Source organism: Aedes aegypti, chromosome 1 (genome assembly GCF_002204515.2).
Source record: "Aedes aegypti strain LVP_AGWG chromosome 1, AaegL5.0 Primary Assembly, whole genome shotgun sequence".
NCBI lineage: Eukaryota > Metazoa > Arthropoda > Insecta > Diptera > Culicidae > Aedes > Aedes aegypti.
In genome coordinates, this window is record NC_035107.1 from 201,820,371 (window position 1) to 201,830,815 (window position 10,445).

General features: G+C 36.1%; 1 protein-coding gene across 1 annotated transcript in view; it reads right to left on the reverse strand.

Annotated features, from left to right (window-relative positions):
• LOC5567085 (aminopeptidase N) overlaps positions 1-7,918 on the reverse strand; it is a 101,430-nt gene extending 93,512 nt beyond the window's left edge. Inside the window, exon 1 of the mRNA XM_021857251.1 lies at positions 7,015-7,918. The gene's annotated coding sequence lies outside the window, so the exon portion shown is untranslated. The remainder of the gene's footprint in view (positions 1-7,014) is intronic.
• Between the last annotated feature and the right edge of the window lie 2,527 nt (positions 7,919-10,445).

A 10,445-nucleotide genomic window follows, 5' to 3' on the forward strand; every position in this document is an offset into this window, starting at 1 on the left:
TTCTTTTGAAACCTTCCACGTTTTAGTGAGAGGTAAATAGGGTAGGTGTACCAGTTATGGACATAGTGAGTCCCTATTTCGCCATACGTGATTACTTTAATGTCCTCAAATTTTGAAAATGTTTGTGTGTTGTAGTAGTTAGATTTATCATATATCTTGATGTACAAACATTCAAAAAGATTTAAAATGTGATAGTTATTAAAATTTTACATATGGCCAAATAGGGAACTACTACGGCCATAACTTACCCGTAACGCGGGTAGATCACCTTTTCAAGGTGCGTTACGGGGTAAGATCTACCATATTGTACTCTTGTTGTATCTGTTCTTGTGAATACTTATAAGCTACGGTCGGAAGAGTATAAGAGAGTAACAAGCCACTAAGACCCACCTATTTGTCCTAGATGATGAGGAGGTCGAAGTGGAAAAATGACTCAATCAGCATCTGAGGTTGGTTTCAACTCATGAGACAATTTCTTTCCGAGTTCAAGAGTTCATCTTTCGATGTCTAGGAGGGAAACGATTCCGGATCAGTGGAGTAGCAGACCTCTAAACTTCTAAAATAAGCTTTTCGTTTCAAGGAATCTAATTGTCTCATGCGATGAAACCTGTTCACAGTTTCAAAAAACGACTTTGAACCTTATAAGTAGAAGCAATAATTTGATACGCTAGAGTACCGATGCATGGTCAAAATCAGTATCATTCAACCAGCTTAGTGGCCGAACCTGATTAAGGGGCGCGCTTTTGAGAGTTTAATGGTGACTAACTGTTTTCTCCAAAAGGTATAAATAGCGGTATCTTTTTTTTTTAAAGAGGCTCCATGCAAAATGGTAAAGAATGTTATTTGTATGAAAAACGACTACTTCATTATTTCTCAATAGTAATGGAGTAGAACGACATGCACTAAACAAAGGACACGGGTATACCACAAAAGATCAAAGAAAGCTGGTCGCAGTGGTTCATCGCGAACAGAAACAGAAAAAAAATGGCCATAACTGGTACACTTTCCCTATGTTTCTTTTTTTCTTTTTTGCACGAAGCTCTGGTTTTAAGAATGGTTGGTTAATATTCATAAAAATTATCAATTTATAAAATCATCCAATCAGGGCTGGCATGGGCCACTACAACTCCCTTTGTAAAATCCACAAAACTGGTCGTAAAAATCATCCTAGACCACTGCGCGTTTTTTTTTAACACGTAAAAAATCATAATTATAGAACATATAAAATTTGTAATACACGTATAATTGGGGGCATTTCTTAGCCGAGTCCGCGGCTATAAAGCAAAGTCATGTCTGGGTTCGATTTCCGGTCGGTCCAGGATCTTTTCGTAAAGCAAATTTACTTGACTTCCCTGTGCATAGAGTATAATCGTACCTGCCACACGATATACGAATGTGAAAATTAGAACTTTGGCAAAGAAAGCTCTCAGTTAACAACTGTGGAAGTATCATAAGAACACTAAACTGAGAAGCAGGTTCTGTCCTAGTGAGGACGTAACGCCAGGAAGAAGAAGTATAATTTGTATTGAAATTAAACACCATATTGATCACCGAAGTTTATTGCAAAATTAATCAAATTAATTATTATACAACGTAAAGATGAATGTCAACATAGATAAATGTCATGACAAGACATCCAGAAGATTTGAAAATAAAAACTACGTGTCTAAGTTGATTTTTACGAGATGACCATATTTTACGGTTGCTGCAGATCCTCTCAAAAGCTTTATAATGGCCACCTATATCCAAGAACAATCTCAATCATCCGTTATGTTTAGTAATTGATTTCTGATATGTTTTGAAAAACAGCGCAGTGATCCAGAATGATTTTCACGAAATGACCATGTTTACGGATGTTCCGGATCTTCTGGAGGTCATTATTGTGACCACCTAGGTCCATGAACAATTCAAATAATGTATTGCGTTTTATACTAAGGAGTTCTGGTGAGTTTGCAAAAAAAAACTGTTTTGGATTATTTTCTTGAATTGACCATTTTTACGGATATTCCGGATTATCCGTTGGAGAACCACGTTGTTTACCATCGAAGCCAAGTATTCCACAACATGTAAGAGACTATTCCTGCACTAAACGGTACCTGTTCTGATAAGATTTGGGTCACTAGCCATTAAAAACCAGAGCTACTTGATCAGATTTGAGAGAAAAACAAGAGAAAACAGACATACCCACATTTCACAAAAACGGGGAGGGTTTTAGTGGGGTGGCACCAACGCTGAAAGCTAGTATAACTATTTCCATCTACTAAAAATCAAAAATTTCGAAAATCGGTTGTAGCATTGCTGAGAACGAGCATTTTGAAATTTGTAGTTTCATCCTGAAAATTTACGGTGAAAATTAACGTAACGCGACACCAAAACTTTGCACCTAGTGTAACTTTTCGAAGAATGGTCCGATTTTAAATCTTTTTTTTATGGAAACACGTATCTTGACGAGTAGGAAGAGAATCCAAAATATAAGAGTTCTATAAGAAGTATTTATTTTACAATGTCAAAAATAAGGCTATTTTCGTAACGCAACACCATAATAATGTGACTATTTGAAAAAATACGTTTTAAAAGAACCAATAATTTGTTTGAAAAAATTAAACCCGCACATAACAATGTCATCTAATACCCATCTAGTTAACGGATAAGACAATCATATTACACTTGATAAACTATGATACAGGGCTATTATGAAAAAGTTGTTTAATGTCTCAATTTCTCACCAATAAATTATATAAACTTTATATAACTTTTCAGGTATGTTTTTCACAGTATTTTCAATCAAATTTATGTTTTTTATACAATTCAACATATTGTCTTTCATGTTCTGCATAGCTTTGAAAATATTTCAGAGTTTGAATTTTTGATATCCTGGCGTAGATGTGCGTGGAATGTGTGAATTCTGAAATTAAAATTATCCGATAATCGCGTTCCGTGGATTTTTCTTGCAGAACACAATATTATGAACCAATTAACAATGACGCCACGCTTCTTGGTTGGTTGGTTGGTTGATTCTTGGTTAGAATCGCACCTGCTGCAAGTTTATAACCATGGCATGTCATGGCACAGCCGAAATCCTGCCACAGTGAGACTTAATACTAACAATATTCGATGAAATAAGCGTTTTCATGCTGCCTAATAGCGTCCATTTCAAGGATGGCAGAAAATCACCTCTAGCGACTAACAATATAGTATTTGAATGGTCTAAGAGGGCCGTTGCTCTTGCAGAAGCATGATTTGAATAGCTCATCACGCGCTCATAGTAAGGATAAATGGAGCATCCGATGCACTGTTTGTCGCGGGACAAACCGTTTGTCGGATGTTGTAACAAGCCGCGATTAACATGAATCAGAATGCGTTCACGGCATAATTTTTCACCCAAACCATACTCGATTGACATTCGAATCTTAAATGACATACTACAAGGCAGATCGCGGAATAAAAACGTAAAAATCCCCCAAAAGTTATGACTTTGGTTTGCGAACAATTGATCGTTAGCACACATGCCGAGCGATTCATTTTTCGCGGAGCGGAGTTTGTTGTTAGGACTTGACGACTAATGATTAATCGTTGTTGCTATGATCGCACGATAAAGAACAACCGCGATGCATCATTTATTTTGTCATGATCACTAGATTTCCATCCTTGGTGCATTTATGACGTAATGCTAAACTGTACAATTTTCGACCCCATTCCTCCTCCGTAACGGTCTTTGTATGAAAAAAATGTGTATGAGCCACAACATTTGAGCTTACTTTCCATCCCCCTAGAGCGTTATGTAATGTGTGGATGGCGCCTTAGTCTGCACAAATTAAGTGGCGTTGTGCATTCAATTTGATTCTCTGTTACTGTATTTATAACTGCAATGCTGTTTTCAGTGTAGTCTGTATTTTTCTGCATTGGCCCTTTCAACGAGTAGATCTTAATGAGTGACGTTTGATTTCAGTCATTGTCAACACATGCGGAAAGTAACCAATACATAAGCTAGTTTTTGCACAGTTTTGGATTGCCGAAGAGAACATTTTAGTTGCCGACAATAGTAATTGCATTGCCGATAAAAGAACAAGTGCCTCGTGACTTTGGCGAGGAAAACAGATGATTTTGAGAACAAAATAGTGTTTTGTGTATAATCACCAATAAAGAGTGCTCAAGTGTATTTCAGGTGTCTCCTGCTAAATCTTGTGCTTAATTGTTGTGTATAATTGCCTTTTTAAAAGTCCAGCTGGTCAGACTGTCGAGAATACGTAAGTTTACCGAAAAATTCTATATTGTTCATCTGAAAAGATGAAAGCCATACAAAAAAAAAATAATTCAGCAAACTTTTTCATCTCGTTTAAATCTACAACTTTATTGAAGATACCATGAAAATATTTCTTAATTATTTTAAGTCATGGTAATTATAAAAATGTCAAAAAATCACTTTAGCTAAACCGTTATTGCTTTTGAATTCGTGAATGAAAAAACCGCTTCAAAATATATTTTGATATTCAATTTATGTCTGAAGACCTGTGAAAATTCCATATCCATAAGTAACTGAGATCTTACTCTCTTGCATGGAAAATCGAAAAAGTTTCAAATGTATTGTTGAATACTATCTTATCTAACGTGGATTCACAATGATTTTTCCCTCAGTGTATATTTTGTAATAGTTCTAAAAAACGTCTCCGAAGACACAGTTAACCCTCTAATACCCAACCCCGCCTTTAGACGGTGTACCTTTTGGAATTTTGTTTATTTTTTCTTAGCTCGGATATCATAATGTTTTTAGTTTTGGCTTAAACCTTGGGCCATACTAGGGAAGTTTTACGCGACTTTTAAAACATATTTGTATATTTGAAAAATATAAAAAAATGTATTATTTTATAACCTACAAATGCCTGGGTTTAATTTACCGTGTAATACAAATATTTTCCATTTTATTACAATCAACCTATCATAGAAAAAGAGCCTGGTTGAATTGAAATATTTTCGAATTGATTTGTCCGTTACTTACACGTAAAATAAAATACGTTCCAGAAAAAAATAGAAATTTTATATTTTCAAAAGTACTACAAAAACTCAATTTTCTATTACTGTCTAAAAATGGTCATCTGATAGGGATGCCCAATAATAAAAATCAAAACAAAAAATCATAAATTTGCGAATGAAAATAAATCATTGTTGATTTTAGATAGCGAAAAATGAAACTTACACCGAAAATAAAAATTTTGATATTGAGGATTAAGGTTTATCAAGAGCAGCGGAGTTATAAACTTTCAAACCATGAAAATCCTCTAATTTGATAGGCCCTCTTCAAAACGAAGCCTAGGAAATATAGAAAAATGTTGATGGGATATTTCATGTCGGATAGCCACTAACACATGGGCGAAGTTTCAGTTGCATTGGAAACAGTTAGTATAATATGCCATTTTAATCTATGTTTGGAGCTGAAAACGCTCCTTTATCCAATCTTAGAATGTATTGAAGGAGTATACAGGTAAATAAAGTGTATTTTGGGAAAATTACTAAATGGATAATAGGAAACTTCTTGTAAATTTAAGTAGATAAACCTCTACAGCATTCTTAGAAAAAATCCTGCTAAATTTTCCAGGGCGATCTGAAGACTCTCTGGAAAAGTTCGGAGGCAGAAACTTAAGCAGTTTTTAGAAGTTCTACATATGGCGGATTACTAATGGAATCTTTTAATTATTTCTTTGTTCGAAAGATACCAATATTTATGGTGGATTCTTAAAATTTTCCAAGATATGATCTCGCAATAGTTTTGAAAAGATAGATATAGTCTTTGTTTCTGAAAAATGGAACATAAGATTAATGTTCGTTGCAAAACAAGTTGATCTCAATAATTTTTCCATCGGGCACCAACTAGCTACGCTCATGGACATCATTACCATTTATGTACTGAACTGAAGCCTTATGAACCAAATGGCATCATTTCACTTAGGCATAGATTTCACTTAGTACCTAATTACCTTTAGTTTTTAGTTAACAATTCAGTCGGTAACACTGCGGAACATGTTTTTGTCTCAAGCATCAAAATACCGCTATTTAGTCGATAAGGAGTTGTTGAATCCATTACTGTTTTCAAAAATATCATAGTACGTCTAGTTTTTGAGATATTGGCTGTTCAAAATGCAAAATTTGACTATATTAGCCAACTTGCATGCAAGTTTCCCAACTTGTAAGGCAATTTATTTGCTTAATTTGTCACAAATTTCAAACTTTATATGTATATCTACTTAATACTTATTAGCACAGTTCATAATACTATCGATGTTTAAAAGTTATTTTTTGGTGTTTTAGAAAAGTATTGTATTTCGCCATATAAGAGAAACGGAGAGTTTAGTATGGAGACTGCAAGCATGTTGAAAAAAATCGATTTAAACTTAATTTTATCGTGCAATTTCAATGAAATTTTACCTGAAATGAAAGTTGAAGTCTTATTTTGCATGCTTGCTGGATTAGATCACAGAAAAGTTTGATAAATCATACTTTAAATTTCATGTAAACATCAATTAAACTAGTGTTTTATACAACTTTGGCGACCTGTAGCTAAAAATTGTGACGTGCAGGGACATTTCTGAAAACGGCATCAGATTCAGCGACCCAAAATCTACTAGAGACACACAATTTGATCCTTGAGACACGCAAAAAGGTCATTTTTGTTACGCTGTGTAATGAACTGAAAACAACTGAGCTTCTAAATGTTGAGCTGTACCTATATTGATGTTAGAGGTTTGGCTACTCCGATGTTTTTTGCAAAAAAAGCGTAATTCCCTTACACAATTTAATGTGCGCATATAATAATAATCTCGTAAATAAAAATTCATTTATTCGTTGACAACAATGTATCTCAAACCCTCAAAGGGTTAAGATTTGACTCAGACTGTGATGGACAGGTAGTCCCGCATGTGGACCGAAACTAGATTTACCGGAATGATTTATGCAAACACAATTGTTAACCGATCAACCGGCTATCAGGGAACCCCTTTTTCTTGCTTTCCATACACTTACCTTTCTCCAAAAGATTCACGATTAAACCTCAAGAGTCCAATCTCTTCGGCTCCGTTCACGCTCGAGGGGAATATCGCGCACTGTCACACAAGATGAAATTCAATATAACTTTTATCCTTTTCAATTACCGATTGCACAGCTAGAGCAGTGTGGTCCCGTTTGATGATGATGATAGATTGTGTCTGGGATACAAGACCTTGAAGCTAATCACACTTTATAGCGTACTATTGCTCGCTGCTTGCACTACCTCTCTTGCGAGGTTTTAATAACTCTTCTACGCTATCCTTTTAACACTTGCTTTTTTCTCCAAGGACACGCTCCGTAGTTCACTTTTATATGCACTCTATTAACTTTATGATCAGGTTAGTAGTACTGTCCCCCAACTGAGAGCAGGACAAATAATTGAATAACTGGAATCTTCACAGTGGTTGGTCTTGAGCCAACTTCTTCTGGTCCGGTTCAATCAGTAGTGTCTCAGTTGTAATTTTGCACAGTAAACTACTCCTTTAATTCGATTAGGGTAAAAGCAATCAGACATCAGATGATGATGATATGATTGCACTCTTCTTTGCGGTTCAAATCAGGCCTACATAGCTGAGAACGTAATCAACACATATCACACGGGTAATTTTGCGCGCTCTTTTGGCTACCGCGATCTTCAAATCATCGCCCGACTAGACGTAATATTCAAATTCCGGCACACGGTTATCAGGAATGACTACCCAAATCAAATGACTGGTTATTTAATGTGTTCGTTCAGAACAATCACCGAACCATGACATAGAGGGGAACCTTTTCTTTTTTTTTTGGTAAAGACAAACACTTCACATGAAATCCGGCGAACTCGGAAGGACTGTTCCAGGACGCTACCGTATCGCAGCAATGCTCGCGTGCAACTGCTGTACGGTTTTTGAATTTCGTGCAGCTAAACTATACCCACTTACCCATCGTCTGGCGCAAAATTGTACGTTAAGCTGGTGCAAAACAGCATCGAGAATGTTACCAACTGATATTCATTTTAGATTGTTGGATTGTGAATGCGTTTTTGCCTTATGTTGTTTTCCGCCTTTTGTTACAGGTTTGACGGAATTTCTTTTATGACAATCACAAACTTCGAATCTCACATGTGTTAAAATATTAAAAGCAACTTGTTTTTTTTATAAAGTTTATGAAGAAATAAATCAAATACCTACTTCAAATGAATCGCTATTCTGCAAAACATATTTGATGAAAATACACGAATACTACAGTTGCAAATTTTGCACCAAGATGCTTTAAAATAAAACAATAGAGTCCTAAAGCCATGTCCCAATTTTAGTGCCAAACGCTTAAGTTTAGGCCAAGAATACATATTTACTCAATTTTTTAATGTTTTCCGGTAGTTTTAAGTCCAAAAAACATTTTTTATGTTTATTTTAGATTTTGTCACACCTCTTGGCTTAAACTCAAATTTTGGGTGTATTTTGTTTTCCGTGTCCCTTCCGAAATGTCAGATAGGAACAACACCAGTGTTAAAACTAAAAGCCCTGTGGTGTTTTGGTCAACTAAACGAACGTCAAACATGATCTCAAGTGTCTAGGTTCATTTTTGGACCCATTTTTTTAAATAAAAGTTTAAATATGATATAGCCGTTATTTGAGCGGGAAAAATTGCTAAAGTGGTTGCAGTAACATTCTCTTTCGTGTTATTGAATAAAAACAAGATTTTAGGACCCTATTTCAGTTATTCCATAGTTTCATCTTACCACCAGGACCAGTCTAACGAGCAGCCGGAGCTATTACCGCTATTACCCTGATGATACTCTCTCACATGGCGGTGGGTATAGGTTCTCTTCTCGCGTATCCCTCGGTACTTGCGGCGCGATTATTGCGAGCATGATTGTGTCTCTCACCACATGTAGGTACGAGTAATACCGGCGAATGAAGGCTGCAAAGGATACCTAATACTTGAATGGGAGGCGTGAAAGTATTCCGACACAGAACGCGCAGATCGTGGTTGAAGAGGTAGCTCTGACCAAACCATTGAGTATTCAAACAATACAAACAATACTCACGTGTTGTATTATTCTTTGTTTGAAATTGGCTGGAGGTTTCAAAGCAACAGGTTGCCTTGCTAGAAATCTGGGATGGTAGCGATTGAGTGACTAAAATATCACATTGCTGAAAATAGACCGAATGTGAACTAAAAGAAAAAAAAACAGGTAATACACTGGTGTGACTTTGAAGACTTCACCAGGAATCCATCCAGTAATTATTTTACGGATTTCCCTAGAAACTCATCAAAGATTTTCGTTCAGAAAATCTTTATGATCTTAATCAGGTTTTTTTTTTTCAAGGATTCCACAGAAATTCCTTCATGACTTCCATCAAATTTATCATTTCCATAAATCCACAGTCTTAACCTTCCAGTCGTAGCGCGGTTTGCAACCATCTGAACCACCACGCTGCTGTTGTGATCGAAAAGCGAGGTTTTTTCAACAGTGTTGTACTAAATACAACAGCGCGACTACTGAAGTGTTAATCCGTGGATTTCTTACGATTACTCAATCAGTAGAGTAAGTTAGGGCAAAAGTTCGACTTGAGTAGAATAATCAAATACTCTCAGAAAAACTATAACAGTTAAAAAGCAATAAATACCACACCTTTGGACCTTCGGTAAACCCGCAGCTATTCAGCAAGACCTAGCGGAGAGTCGTGGGTTCGAATCCCGAGGATCTTTTCGTGAAGGAAGTTTTCTCGACTTCCCAGGACATAGAGTATGTTTGTGCCTGTCACACGATATAGGCAGCGTGCATAAATGACGTAGCATTTTTTGTCCAATTTTTGACACCCTCTCCCCCATCGTAGTCTATTTTCCCATACTTAACATATGATTCGTCACAAAATCGTAGACTCCCTCCTCCCCCCTAAAATGCTAAGTTGTTCGTTCCATAGATGACGTAGCATTTTTAGGGGGGTGGGGAGGAGAAGACGAGTCTGCGATTTTGTGAAGAATCATTCATTAGGTATGGGAAATTAGACTACGATGGGGGAAGGAAGTCAAAAATTGGCCAAAAAATGCCACGTCATTTATGAACGCTTCCTTATGGGCGGTCCCATACGAAAACAAAAAAGATCAATTGGTAAAGAAAGCTCTCAGCTAATGACTGTGGAATAGACCTATTCATATTTTCAAAAATGTCTAGAAACTCCCCAGTCAACCAATACTTTCATTTTCCATTGCGAAATGGAATTCTGGCCAAAATTTCACTCAATTTAGAATCAATTTAGGTGTGCTTCAAATCAATTATGTGTTTTTGGGCTGTTTTCAAGCTTTAAAATATCATAACTACCGAGCGAAAAATCAAAATTTATCGAAAATACCTCTACATAGTAGTTTATCCAATTCTATGAACTTTTGCCCAACACGATTCTAAACTTGGAGCAAGTTTC